Genomic DNA, 15,336 nt, shown 5'->3' with positions numbered 1-15,336 from the left:
ACTTCTCAGTAGGCGACGGATCGAGAAACGGAAAATTTTAGAAATCTTTCAAATACTATTACAAATGATATAATTTGCAGTAAATTGCAAGGACATAAAAAATGACTTTCTTTTCTAATAAATACTCTCCAGGGTGATATTGATCCGTTGTCTCTAACAATTAAAAACTTTACTCACCTGGTATCAACATATTTATCGCATGGATGACTAGATAGCTGAATAAATGTTTGTTTTCGTTTTTTGTTTTATTTAATTTATAATAAATAATTAATTATTTAATATATGTTGTTATAGGTGTACTTCTTGCAGTACCTACCTGCAGTCTTACTGTATGTGTACCACTTTATTAAAATAAAATAAAAAATACTTTTTAAAATGATGATATGTACCTACTTCATGCATTTCCACCTTATGAATATGGAAATATTTCTGAAAACATCGCATCAGCCACAGTCATTGCGCAAATCGCAAGCATTTGGGAATTAAAACAACTGTCTGAATGTCTGTCTGAGGATGGTCTCAGGCATGAGCGATTCACCTACAGCCTACAACGGCCGTGGGGCCCTTCGAGCGGGCCCTTTCATTGCAAAAACTTGACGGCCCTGGAAGAGAAGATGGGGGTCTTGCAGAGGTCGCATTTTTCCCTTTTATAATTGACCCTAATTGAGTTTGAGGCATTTGTAATTTTCACATAATGAGTGAATGAAAAAGTAAGGTTTTTAGTCCTTTCACTCAAATTGTTTCTAAGACGAATAGTGATGGCAGACTTTCCCGGCGTATCGTCGAAGTTTACTCGGGATTTCCACCGGGTGAGGTTCTCCATTGCGGCCAATGGTGATGAACGACTCGTCCATCGAAACGTCGGCCGCGATGGAGAACTTGACTCGGTGGAAATCCCGCGTAACATTCCATATTTTTTCGATTATAATTTCATGAAAGATTTCAATTTTTAGGTCAAAATCAAAAATTTTTTCCTTTTTCAAAACCGGCGTCTTCGAATATAACCATTGATTTGGAATATGTTTTCGTTCATTTGAGGCAATGCTTGACAACCGATTAACAAACGGATAAATGTAACTCTTTGGCCATTAAAATACATACATACAGGGGTGCAGTTAGGAATCAAAGCTGGGGGGGGGTAGGTGCAACTAAATACCGGGGGGTGCGGGGGTATGGAATATTCAGCAGGATAAGCGGTAGGAGCGAGATTAATTAATTGCGGAATATATAAGATAAACGGTTCAAAATGGTGAGTTTTTACGGCCTTGTGAGGGATATTTTATTAATCCTTACACTATTCTATTAGTAATATCAATCCAATTAAGTAAAAATGGATTAAACTTAAAATTTCTCTGAGCTCTGGGGGGGTTTAACCTCCAAAACCCCCCTCGCTGCGCCAGTGCACACATATGGATGATAATAAGAAAAATTCGTCGATTGAACCAGAGAAAACGCTTCGTTGATATTCCGTAAACTTGGAAATCATGGAGCGAAACCTTTAAGGTTCCGCGCACCTTGCATGCATCTGTTCTCTGTGTGCATATTACAAATTCCTTTCGGTTAAACTTACATTATACTTCGACTTGATTCGTTTTTCCATGTCGGTAGGTACCGTTCTCCTGCAGTTGCGTCATCAATATTGGCAGAGTACATAATTTACGCCAAAACTGTGGGTAATACGATGTTTTGAGTTTAATTTTCGAAACCAGGAGGCATAAACACATGAAAACCTCCAACATTCGCGAGGAAAGGTTTTTTTTTCTCTCGCCGTTGCATGGTGTAACTCATAGAAATAGGTGAGCTTGTCCATTGAATGCAGATGATCATGTGAGGTCATCGTTACCCAAGGTGCACCTTCACCCACCTCCAGGGCCGCTTGCCAAGCCTCTGCTACGCGCGCTGGGCCCATCTTCTCTCGCCTTCCTGCGCCTCACGGGGGCCGGGAAGGTCCGGGGGAAGAGGGTGCCGAGGGCCCCGAGCAGGAACGAGGAGTCCTCGCCGGTGGTCCCAGTGGCAGAGAGGGCCTCCAGGAGGAGGAGTGGGACGGCGGGGGGGCCCTCGAGGCGGGCCTCGGCGTGGGGCCCCTCGCCGAGGTGGTTGAGCGCGCAGGTGAGCAGGTGTATCTCGGGTGCGAAGGCATGCATGGTGTGGCGGGTCCATTTCAGCGTGGACCGGATGAAGGTGACGGCGTGCTCCAGGGCCATCGCGTGCACGGGGATCGAAGCCGAGACTCCGGAGACGGCCCAGAGGAAGAGGGCGACGGCGAAAGTGGGACCTGTGGGCAGAGAGAATTCGCATATTTCAAATGGATTAATGCTCTCATTTTGTGCACCATTACGAACATTTTGAATTTGGAACAATTTCAACATTTTGAACGAATCCATTCCATTATTGACCCCTGTTCTACAAATATTTTGGAGTTTTGGGCGATTTTACTCATTTGAAGTGAATCTATATCCTTTAAAAATCCCATAATTTCCGCCTCCTTCCCACAAAAAATATCAAAATGGTGGAAATTCCGATTTATTTTGTTCCCTCATTTCTCCTCTTGAATGACACTAGCTCAAAAAATATTATACTCAATTCGAATTTTATAAACTATTTGAATACTATATAATTCTAAAAGTCATCCTATGTGCCACATATTTCTCTATACCCGACAACCGTTCTGCGAAAAGCCCTCATATGTTAAAACGGCCTCTTTCGGGAGATTTCAACGCGTGAATAATCAGCTTCGGGCACACAACCCACAACACAACAACTCTACAATGCATTTTCGACTGCTTCTAATTGTAAGTGAAGTCGAGGGTTGAAATTTGATGCAACAATAGCCAATAGAAGGCCCTGAACGCTAAATTCTTGAAAACCGGAATTTCCCGCCAATTTCCCCAGGAAAATATTTAAACTCTAAGAAGCCGTTTTACACGATGATTGATCATTTGCATGATCACTCAAATGATCACGCAGATGAAATTCATGCGAATGATCGCTTGAAACGCCTGCTTTACTCGGCGATCGAATTAGGTGACTATTACTTGGCTCAGGAACGATACGCAGTGATGCGATATTGTACATTGATATTTCCGACCACCGGCAGTTGTTTTGAAAGTTGACGCAGATGACGGAATACTTCGTTAACATTTGAGCTTGATTATAACTTTACATTGGTTATACCAATTTGGTAGGACTTAATATACAAAGATATGGGTGAGATTAAAACGGAACATTATGGCAAAAGGATTCCTTTCAATTAATCAGAAAGCAGGAGCAAACAAAATCAACTTACTATACCCATAGCCTCACACAGAAAAATCATACTTCCCAGGAAGACGAAATTTTTAAGTCCCGACTCGACGTCGCAGTGTCAGTGCCGCCGAGCCAAACAGTCAAAGCGGAAAATAAAAAGCGCTGATAATAATTGAAGAGCGTTGCTAGGGCAAAAGGTGGTCGACAAGGAGTTTTTAAGTTTGGGTGCCGTCGGGTACACAGCCTCCACAAAACAGTCGAACAACTGTCATTCCTGTGCAAGAGAAGAAAGGTACTGCGAAGGTGAGAAAGGAAGGGCCCTGCTCTATTGCCGAATGAGTGGGCTGCGGCATTCTGATTCTCTTCTCCAATGCTATCTCAAAGCTTGCTGCTTCCTAATTTCCGCTAGCGAAAATAAGTCCGCGGGGCTACGAATGTTCTCAATATATACTCAGACAAAAGTCAGCGTAACGGTTTCCCCCCTAAACCGCGAAATTACGTTGAACGCACCGAACGAGTGAGTGTAAGTCCACGAGGTTATTCACTGATACGACAAAATCCAATCGATTCACAGACTTTGATATAAAACTTCGGAGTTTTGACTGAGCCCATGGGAGAGCAAGCCATGGGAACGTGAATAACACACATTGAAAGACTTCCTTTCCCTAGCCCACCTCTCAATTCAAATATTTCTGCGAAGAATGTTCAAAGGCAATCTATAAATGCATAATGGGTATGGTATTTGGAGGAGGCGACCGACAGCTGAGGCCATTTGCGCCATGAGGGAAGGGTAGGTAAGAAACCCGGCGTCGGCATTAGCTTGTTCTTAACGAAAGGCGCCAAGAGGACCACGGCTTAACGTCCTATCCGACGGACGGAGTGTTACGCTTGAAATGTCCTCCACACAACACTCAAGCAGAGATCGGGCACTCTCTGAAACATTCTCTGCCACCACCGGGATTTGAACCCGATCCCACTGGGTGGGGAGCCAACAATCTAGCCACCACACCAACCTGATCCCCAAATGCATAATAACCGATAAAACTTTGGCCCTTTGAAAATAAATTTAACTGAGAAGGAAATGAGTTAGAAATAGCTTCGCCTAATACTACTCTTTGCACGATGTGCCGTGGCTCTAGAATCGTATAAAATTTAAAAATGTAATGTCCTTTCATTTGAAACGTACATTTCATTTCCATCGCAATTACTATCCGTGCCTCACGCATTTGTAAGAACCGGCTGACATGCACAAAGTCATCGAATTCCCATTAAGTTGGTTTCGTTGAAAAGCTTCCTTCGTTTGGACTCAAAATTTGGGCAGATTTTCCTCATATATTTGTGTTGCGATATAGACCAAGGTTCACTCCGCTCTCCACTAATGCGTTGCCTCTCATATAACCATAGACTCCCATGCGTCGCATTCATTAGGAACTTCCTCGCTCTTCTAAATTAACCAATTTGACGGTTTAAAGCAAAGCTTTTTCGATTTTTAAGTAATTTAAGAAATGGATTTCTTAACTTACATGCAATCAAAATCGCATTAAATGGATTTGAAATACCATTACGTGATTACTCGCCAATCGCATTTGGACTGTGTGTTCCAGTAGAAAGATATTATCAATCGAGGAGGCATTCCGTGCGTCGATTACTCGTTTGTCGCAATAGCGAAGTGAATCTCGCTCGCATAAATCGCGAGAGCTAGACGACCACCGAATGCGTAGAAGGGAGGGAAAGGTGGTCGGCAAAGGAGGGGAGGGGGAAAGTGAGTTAATGGCGGAACAAGGGGTGTAGGCAAGGAGGTTGTAAATACACTGGAGGGGGCACCACTGGTTTCGAGTGTCGAGCGCAGTGTGGCAAGAATGGGGGTGCTTGGGTAGGACAATCCACGCCCACTTTGATGACCAAAACATTGATAATAATCCCCTAATAGTCAATGCTAACTATTTCGTGAAATATTCGGTCATGATCGTTGCTACGTTAATATAAACCTTCGCAAACGAACACAGTAAACCTTTTTTTCTATCATTATGGGAAGCCTTCGTGAAAATATGCCTCGAATATCTTTTTCCAAGGAAAAATTATCGTCAATCACCACGGTTCCGCTGTTTCAAATAGCTTAGCCGAAAATAACATTTTAAAAGTGTGAAATATCCATTCCCCTGCACTTCTACTGGTCATTAATTATTATTATTATTGCATAAGTTACAATTTGGCAACTGGCCAGGTGGTAACATCTATATACAAAAAAGAAAAACACAACATCCCCACAAAGTCACATATCAACTAGACAGTTGTACAAATTTTAAAATTAAATTAAAATTTCTTAAAATATTGATACTTTTTCAGCTTTTTCTTAAATATTTTTACATAACTAGGAAAGGGCTCAAGTAACTCTGCAGGCATTCTGTTTCAATCTTCAATTGTTTTATTCAGGTATGAAAATTTTTTAACATTGGTCCTCTGCGCCCGGCATTTGATTTTGAACTGATGATCGTTCCTACCAATGAAATTAGGTTTTCCCACATCATTGCTTAATTCCCTCCATGCTTTATCCCCTTTGTATATTTTATACGTACCGCATTTAATAAGATTACAGCCAATGTTAATCTTACGATAGTGGACCGGTCGCAATAATAGTTCGAAAGTATGTTCACGACGATATATTATCACCACGATATGACTATATGGATAATTTAAAATACACAGTAGTATGACGAACGATCGGAAAACTCCGACGACAATCAAGAAGTCATTGTTGCATTTTCATTTTCTGAATCAGGGGCGATATTATGAATAGAATACTTGATTGTATACGCACACTGTTTGAGACAAAGTCCGAAAATTGTCAAACCATGATGGCGGAATTCTTACCACCACGAATATTACAATAGCTTTATACTGGAAATATTGTGTATTTCGGGTATGTTGATGTAATTATTGTTACGATTGTTGTTAATGATAGTTATGGTAAATTTTGTTTTTTTCACTTTCTGCAATTGTAGTCTTTACTCTAATACTTGTTATTTTCGTGATTCTTACTGTAATTACTGTTATAATTGTTACTTTTCATGATATTAAATACAATTAGAGGAAAGTACCCAAAGTTGGGTCCCCATTTTGATTTTTTCAACTTTAGCAAAGAGCTACTAAGTTAAAGGAGCAAAATGTGTTTCATGACATTCCTTGGTAAGTACTTAATAAGATTCCAGAGTATTAACTTCTTAAAATTAAAACAACTATGTTTAAAAAAAATCTGAAAGTTTACATTTTTCAACTTTTAGAAAATAGGTTCCAAAAGTGGGCCCCCTTGAAAATTTGATAAAATAATGATAATAACTCCCTGAAAAACAACCACAATAGAAAGTTAGTGCAAATAATATATAACTAAAAGTTTGGGGATAAATTAAATCAAACCGGAAACATGTTTAACTATCATTTAATGTATTATAAACTGGTTATAAGACATTAATGTTAAGAAAACCAAATGAAAAGGCACATAAAACTGAGAATTTAATTTTCATACAACAACAAAAATGAAAAAATGTTCAAAATTAACTTGAAAATATTTGGAAAATTAATAGTTGTCCGTGATTTGGAAGATTGTTCATGATTATTGGCAGTAGTCGCAGATCCAAATGTCTTTCTCAGCACCGGCACAATCTACGTGTCCCCATAAACTGCACATAACACATTGTACCCAGAGCTCACCTCTAGTGTCACTGGAAAATTTTATGTCACAAAACATACAAGTGGCGTCATCATCTTGAGAAGGACGTGTTCCTGGAGGCACTTCCAATGTTGAAGAAATTGAAGAAGCTACAGAAGGTTGGTCTGACTCATCAGATTCTTCATTTTTCTGGTTTTCAGGAAACAGTGCTTTCCTTGGCATTTTAGATCCACATGAACCCCCACGGGGTTTCGAAGATCCTCTCCCCCTGCCGCGACCTCTGCCACGATCACGATTACGAGATTTTTGTCCCCCTTTATCTTTTTCCTGGGACTTGACCAGTTCATTTTTGTAGGGAGAAGATGTTATGATTGTAGAAGAACTTGCTTTTCTTCCCCTGGTTGAAGTTCGTTTTTTAATTTCTGGGACAGGAAGAAGGTGAAACGGACTCATTTCAAATGGCTTCTTGTAAGCAGCTCCCGAGATAGACGGAGTTCCACTAGCTAACTGTGGTGTTGAGGGTTGATCACCATCTGCGCATGATGTTAAGGGTCGGTTGCCAGCTAAGGACGATGTGGATGGTGATGTTGAATGTTGGTTTCCAACTGAGGATGATGATGACAGAGGTCCCGTAGAAATATCTTCTTGTCCACTTATATTAGCAGCTTGTCTCATGTAGAGAGATTCGGAGGGTGTGTCATAGTAGGAAGATTTAAACTGGTTTTGTGATTCAACTACAAAATCTGAATCAGTGAAGACCCTTCGGTTCAACGGATGATTTCCCGTTACTCTAAAGCCATTAATCGCTATTTCTGCAGTTTGGCATCTGATGTACGCTCTTCCGAAGAGCTCCATAACGCCATAGGCATTCAAGGGTCTCTCATGTTGCCTTACCCACAGTCTGATCTCTTCACTATAATGAGCCTTAAGAGGCCCCATGAATGTTTTGTCTAATGGTTGTAATCTGTGGGTAGAATGGGGTGGCAAAAAGACTATGGTAATGTGGTTTGCTCTTGCCAAGTAAATGACATCAATGTTCTTGGTGTGACTGAAATGCCCGTCTAGTACAAGGAGTACGGGGTGTTCTTCAGTTGGTTTGGTAAACTTTACAAAATGTTCGAACCACATCGTGAATAAGTGAGTCTGGATCCATCCAGACGGATGCACTGCAAAGACGGTCCCAGGAGGAGCACCTTTCTCCAATTGAGAGTTCATATTTTTGCGAGGAAATACGACGAGGGGAGGCACAAAGGTGCCTGAGGCGTTCATTGAAACCACAATAGTTATGAGCGATCCTCGCTCTGCTGCAGTGAGAGAGCCTATTTGCCTCTTACCCCTCAAACCTATTACCTCCTGGATTTTGGTTTGGACAATAGCTATGCCACTTTCATCTACATTATAAATCCTGTCTGGGGTGTACTTGTGTTTCTCGAACAAATTCTCAAGCAGACCAAAGAACTTGTCTACGTTTTCTTTGCTAAAGCCCAAAGCTCTGGCATACGAAGTTCCAGTTGGCTTTCGCTGACCAAGTGTAGACTTATGCCTTTTGAGGAACAGTTTTAACAATTTTTTCCCTGCCATTTGGTCTTTAAAAGGATGATTAAGGTTGTCCTTCACAGCAAGCTGTAAAGCCATTCTGCGTAAGTCAGACCTAGTTAATCCAAAGTAAGCTGCTTCCATCGCAAGACAGTATTTTACTAATTCATTTTCTAATTCTGGACATAAAACCGAAGGCCTACCCATTTTCGTTGCCGCAGCCATTAAGGGGTCGCCATATTTCTCTTTCGACAATCGTTGTAAGGTAGATCTGGGAACATTAAAAGTCTTAACGGCTTTTTTCAAACCCATTTTTTTCTTCCGAACCATATCTATGGCCTTCGCCATGTTGTCGGGGTCCCAAGATTTCATTTTGGATTTAGTCTTCGCCATTTTGTTGTTTCAGAATCTGAAACACAAAGCAACACGAATCTAACTTTTTTTAAATCCCCTTTTTCATGAAAAAACATAAATGAAAAGGGGGCCCATCTTTGGAACCATTATGGGGGCCCGACATAGGGCACACACGTGTTGCAAATAAAAAATGTCATTACTCTACATAAAATAAAGATAGCTACTTATAAACCATACTAAACGATAGCTTATTCATTAAGGATTAACGTGATGTTTAACAATAAGTTCTTACCGGTAAACTCCTGGGAGTTTCAATCACTTAAATGCAGCACCGAAAAAACTTTGTTCAGCATACTTCACAAACATGTCTCATACTGTCTAGAGGTTAGGTTGCAGAAACATGCAATGCAGCGCTACGCAACAGAAAACGCCTGAACTATTAGTTTCAGGTGCGTCCGCTAGTCTGCAGCACCTCAAGGATCCAAAACACTGGGGGCCCGACTTAGGGACCGGGGCCCGGGTTTGGCTACTCTCCTCTATTATTTAAAAAAAATTATTATTATATCTTTGATTTCACAGTATTTAAGGTGGTTTTAGGCAAGGTACGGGTATCACTCGTCTTTTTTCTCTCTGTTGAAAAATTTTCGGGCAATCCGACAAGTATTTAAAAATTCTGTATCGTAATGAACAAGTTTTTCGGCAGTCCAACAGTTTTAAGACCTTGATGGATTGAATGAGGCACTACTCCTGTGGAAGAAATAATTATTGGTATTATGTGTCATTTATATGATTTTCATAATCTCTCAATTTCATCTCTAAGCTCTTTACTTTTCCATTTTGTTCGTGTAGGCTGTCGTGATATTATGCGAATTAGGCACGGCAATGTCTATCAAGTACGTTTCATTGTGAATTTATCTTGCACTACTGGATCAGGTCTATTGCTATGGACTGTTTATCGGTAACAATTGATCTGTCATAATAAATCTTACAGTGGTCGTTTTCAATGATGGTATTTATTTATTATTATTATTATTGAAATTTCTTAATGAAGAAGAGAAAAAGATATAAGGATAAGTTAAAATTCATGGAAACAAAAATTTTTTCTTGTTATAAAAAATGAAGGAAGATCCCAAAAAATTACAATCAGGGCCAAAAGTAATTATTACAATACCCTTTTCTCCGAAAACCAGAGTAAAAAGGAAACGTGGAATTATGTATGAAGTTTAGGCTTAATATAAAACAAATAAAGATGATTTTCTAACATTTCCCACTGATATTCTTTAAAATCATTTCTCCGCAGAGAGGAACAATGATAACCTTGTACAGGTAAACGAAAACGACGAGATTTTTTCTCTCGATAATATTTCCTTTTCCGCACTTGCAAAATAGTCAGAGGCAAAACCATTCCAAACCATCGTACAGATGCTGCTTTCTATTCGTAGGGGCTTTTCTTACAAGATATTGAGCATCAGTCAAGCCGTGAACGGACCAAGTCGTAAAATTGGTTCCTTAGACTTAAAAATATGATTTATCGTTAAAATAACACATATAGCCAACAACTGAGTGAATATAATCTTTACTTTATTAACTGCTTCATAAAACCAATATGTCCAACATTTCTTAACTGGAAACATGAAAAAATTAGAAAATTGATTGCAAAAAAATCCGCGTAAACGTGCCTATGTACATTTCGAAAGAAAATGACTTTCTGAAAAGCAATTTTTATACTTATTTACGTAGTTTTATTGAATTTATTTCCTTATTTTATGATAATAATTCAAATATGAATAAAAACGGTATAGACTCTATCGATTTAGAAATGGTGTATCTTAAATGTTCATTTATTTTTGGGCGGTACAAAGTTCGCCGAGTCAACTAGTATATTAAATAATACATACGTTATAACATATATACAATAGTACATTATATAATACATATAAAACATACATGTTCGCATTTTCAGACACTCTATGTAGCATTACATGCACATTTCTTCACGATCTTTAAGTTGTACTTAGTTAGTTGTTCATTTATCAATGTCTAAAGTACAGATGAGCCCATCACAAAAAATGTTTATTGACATTATTATATGTATTTTAAAATAAAGCAACGGCTATATCACGTATCCATGGAACACCACACGGTCCGTGCACCTCATGAGTGATTCAATCTTTCCATATCTACATAAAACCCCGCAAGCCGCCTAAAAGGCGTGTGGCAGGGGGTGTTAGGACACCAGCCGTTTACAACTAAAAAAAAATGAAGAGCTCTAACGAAGTTGGGACTAGCGTTTATTAAAGTCCTTTATGGTTCGGGGGAAAAACGAATTCCCATTCGGAAAAATATCTCTCTTAATTTACCGCTTCTATTGGACCTGGAAATATAGTGTGGCTTTAATATTATGTTCTCCGTGTCGCTCTTGAAGACATCCATTCTCAATTGTTCAAGCAGTCTAAGCCTAGCGCGCAGCCTCCGAGTCTCAAGCGGCTCCCAGCCTAATTCGCTTAACGTCTGGGTGACGCTGTCTGTACGCCCGAAGCAGTTTTTGACGAAACGCGCAGCCTTCCTTTGAATTTTATTCAGTTCGCGGATTAAGTCTTTCTGCACCGGATCCCATACGCTCGCCGCATATTCAAGGTGCGGTCGGACGAGTGGGAAACAGCACCTTTCTTTTACTTTCGCGGACCATTGATAAAGGAATCACATCTTTTTTTGGATTGATTATTCCTTTTGTTATCACTTTAAATAACGCTTAATTACTTCTAGAAATAGATACTATATAAGGAACAGAGTATTGACATAAAACGCAATGAGGATATTTAGAAAATAACTGAGCTCTCACTCAACAGCTCAAATCACATTTACTGAGTGAGTTACTCGGAGACATATTATTTGTTCTAAAAGTATTTTTCAGCGCTATCTAGTCACCAGACCTTAGAATCGTATGTTCGCGCAAAGGGTCAGTTACTAACACGAGGCATCCATGATGTCTCTATACTGAACATTTCATGGCTCTCCCTCTCACCATTAGTTTGGGCTCTACGTGGATAAGTGAGTCAGTCTGTAAGCCAGTCATGACACCTTGTATAAACTATTATCGGCATACCGCGTGGATAACATTATGTAAGAGCGCCGACGTTTCGGGTACCGACTCGCTACCCATTCTCACGGCTACTGACAGAATATTTGAAGTGACCCTTGAAGCCCAGCATTAGGAGGGGCCGGATTGGTCGAGTCCCGATTGTTGTCGCGGAGGACCGTGGACCAGCGTAGCCTTAGCTCTGGCAATCCTAATTCTTTTAAGAGTTCTATTGCAAAAGCTGCTAATCGAATACACGGTGTCTCTGTATGACATTTTTATTATCAAGTCTTATTTGAATAGCCTCTTTCGTTAAACGATCCCAAAATTGACTTGATCGCCATAAAACTTTGGTGTCATCCCACCTTATTTTATGGTCCTCATCTAGGCTATAGGATCGTTATGTTAGAGTTTAAAGAAAAGGTGAGTGGAGAGTTTGATCTGGAGTGTAGCGCTCTACGGTGCGGAAACGTGGACACTGAGGAAAGAAGACGAGAGAAGATTGGAGGCATTCGAGGTGTGGGTATGGAGAAGAATGGAGAGGGTGAAATGGACGGAGAGAAAAAGGAACGACGAAGTGCTGGACATGGTGGGTGAGGAGAGGCAGCTTTTAGATGAGATACGCAGAAGAAAGAAAGTATGGATGGAGTTGGTGCCTAGCGGGGAGGAGATGTTGAAAGTGGTGTTAGAGGGTAGAATGTTAGGGAAACGAGGGAGGGGAAGGAAAAGAATAGGATTTTTAGATAGATTGAAAGAGAGTAGGCCTTACAGTGAATTAAAGGAGGCAGTGCTGGAAAGAAAAGGGAGGCTCCCAGATCACTTCTTTAGTGCTCCATGGAAACATACCTTAATCGGTAGAATACTGTAATAATAATCCAGGCTATGCTGGTCTATGGCTGATTTTTATGGTTGAACTTGTCGGAAATGCCTTTGATGCTCTTTGAGACGAGTAGATATTGTTCGCCCAGTCTCCCCACGCAGACATCACCACATTCATAAGGGATTTTATAAACTCCAGGAGTCATAAGGCCAATCGGATCTATTACACAAGCAAGGCGGTCTCTTAAACTTGGCATAGGTCGATGGATGGTTACGATGTTATACCTCCTCAAAACCCTAGAAATTTTGCCCGATATCGTAGAAATATAGGACCGTGGGCAAATGACGGAACGAAAGCAAAGATACTCACTCAGGACTTAGGACAGAACCTTGCACCATCCCTCCCTTTATATTCAACCAATTTGATTAATTAATTTCCAGTTAAATGAAATAAAATAACTATGTTTCATTCCGCACTTTATTTTAAATCGTACGACCGGTTTCAACACTTTGTGTTATCATCAGGTACAATTAGATGGGTGGCACGCTCTAATTGTACCTGATGATAACATTTAGTGTTGAAACCGGTCGTACGATTTAAAATAAAGTGTGGAATAAAACATAGTTATTTTATTTCATTTAACATTAAGCAAATCCACAAAGTAACGCCTGAGACCGTGTCTTAAATTCATTTCCAGTCTATTAAACAAGTTGCTTGTGTTCGCCCATTGAAGTACGAACAAACATTTGATAATGCTTTTTATGGTACGTGACTTCTTCGATTCTTCAATAAACGTGCAAAATCGAAAGCTTTCGAGAAGTCAAAAAGGAGGAGAATAGTAAGTTGCGATCCATTTCTTGACGTATATCTTCCGTCATTGTACCGATTCATAATCACTTATAGATACGAAAATTTTCGTTCGTTGAGGACCATTATCCAAGAGGATTATCACAAATGATAATCTCCTACCTCGAGTATCAGTGTCTTTCCTTCCTTGCGCTGTACGCTCGCCTCCCAGGAGTCCTTCTTCGATCCCCCGTTGGCCCGCGGCTCCAACGGAACGGGCAATACGGCACGGGTCCCCTTGGTAGACTGTGGATTAGGACCTGCACACGAAAGCAAAAGAAAAAGAATCAAGAATGGAATCATTCAAAATGTGGTGTATACAGAAGAATGATGAAGATGACAACGGATCGCCCGAATAAGCAACGAGGACACACAATGAATAGTGGGATAAAGGAGGTACTTCGAAAGGCCTTATGATGAAGACGGGACGACTTAGTTGGCTACATAATGAGGCGTGATGTCCTGATTAAAACAATCGTCGAAGGACAGGTGGAAGGGAAGAAGGGCAAGTAATGGCCCCGAATGAGTTACATAGGACAATGAGTTATAAAGGATGTAAAAGAGAAGAATGTTCATAAATACGATGAGGTAAATAGACTGTAGATGTGTTTGGAGAGCTGCAGCAAACCATTCTAAGGACAGTGGGCAAATGATGGAACGAAAGCAAAGATACTCACTCAGTTGAGAGCTAATTATTATCCGCAGTTCCATTTTTAATGGCTTATTTCACCTCTTTCATTTCAATCCTTTTGTCACGATTACCAAACACTCGGATTAAGTCTTACAGAAGTTTCAAGTCTGGTTGGCAGAGAAATAATAGGGTAGTTTCCTTCATCAAAGAAAACGAAAGGCATTGATTGCGATTCGTTACCCACCATTAGTGTATTCATAATACACAAATTATTTGGTTTTTGAAATACCGGTTTAGACGAATGGCAAGGGTCAAATTTTATCCTCATTTGAAAAAGGCCAGATTGGCGCCCATGCGATTCCACTCCGCATGACGTCACAGGGACCTAGTTTCTACACGAGAGGATAGGAGTTATACATCGTCTGAGGTTACCATTGCATGCATGAGGCGCAGAGCTCAGGGAAACATGTCTTAATAATCACTTATTAAAACTGGCTAAGTTCGGAAAGTTTTCTTCGTTTGATAAGGTATTAATAAACCTTTTTTAAGCCAAGCGCTACCGTCCAGCAAGGTACTCAGCTATCCGCTAGCATCCTGCGACGTATCAGCGCTAAGCCTCGCCTCAAGGTCACCTCACCGGGCGGGAGGGGGAACCAGAAATACGACGTACGGAGATATTTCCCGGCATTCATACTTAAGCGTCGCGTTTTCGCGCGCTTGAAAATTTTCACTTTTCATTTAATCGCGAAAAATAGATGTTGTCATTTAAAAATCTAAAAGCGTGAAATACGTACTCCAGGAGTAATAATCTTTCTATTAAAGCAATAAAAAAATAAGAGGAAACCACCCTATTGCCATGGATATAAATTAGAATTAACAAAAAAATAGCTCCACAGCTTCATAGAGAAACATTTGCATGTACTGGACGCCATCTATAATCTACATATACATAATAGCGGTGCAAAGAAGAGCTGCCATGTACGTGAAAGGTCGTTACGATAGTCTTGTTAGTGTAACTCACCTCTTACATAAACTCGGGTGGGAATCTCTGTCAGACCGTAGATTGAAAAATAGACTAAACCTATTAGATAAACTCAAAAGCAGTGTCTTTTCTGACGAAGTTAACCATATCTTACGGACGCCAACATACTATGGGA

This window comes from Ischnura elegans, chromosome 3 (assembly GCF_921293095.1).
Source record: "Ischnura elegans chromosome 3, ioIscEleg1.1, whole genome shotgun sequence".
NCBI classification, from domain to species: Eukaryota; Metazoa; Arthropoda; class Insecta; order Odonata; family Coenagrionidae; genus Ischnura; species Ischnura elegans.
The sequence above is the reverse complement of the archived record's forward strand: the minus strand, read 5'-3'. Positions refer to the sequence as shown.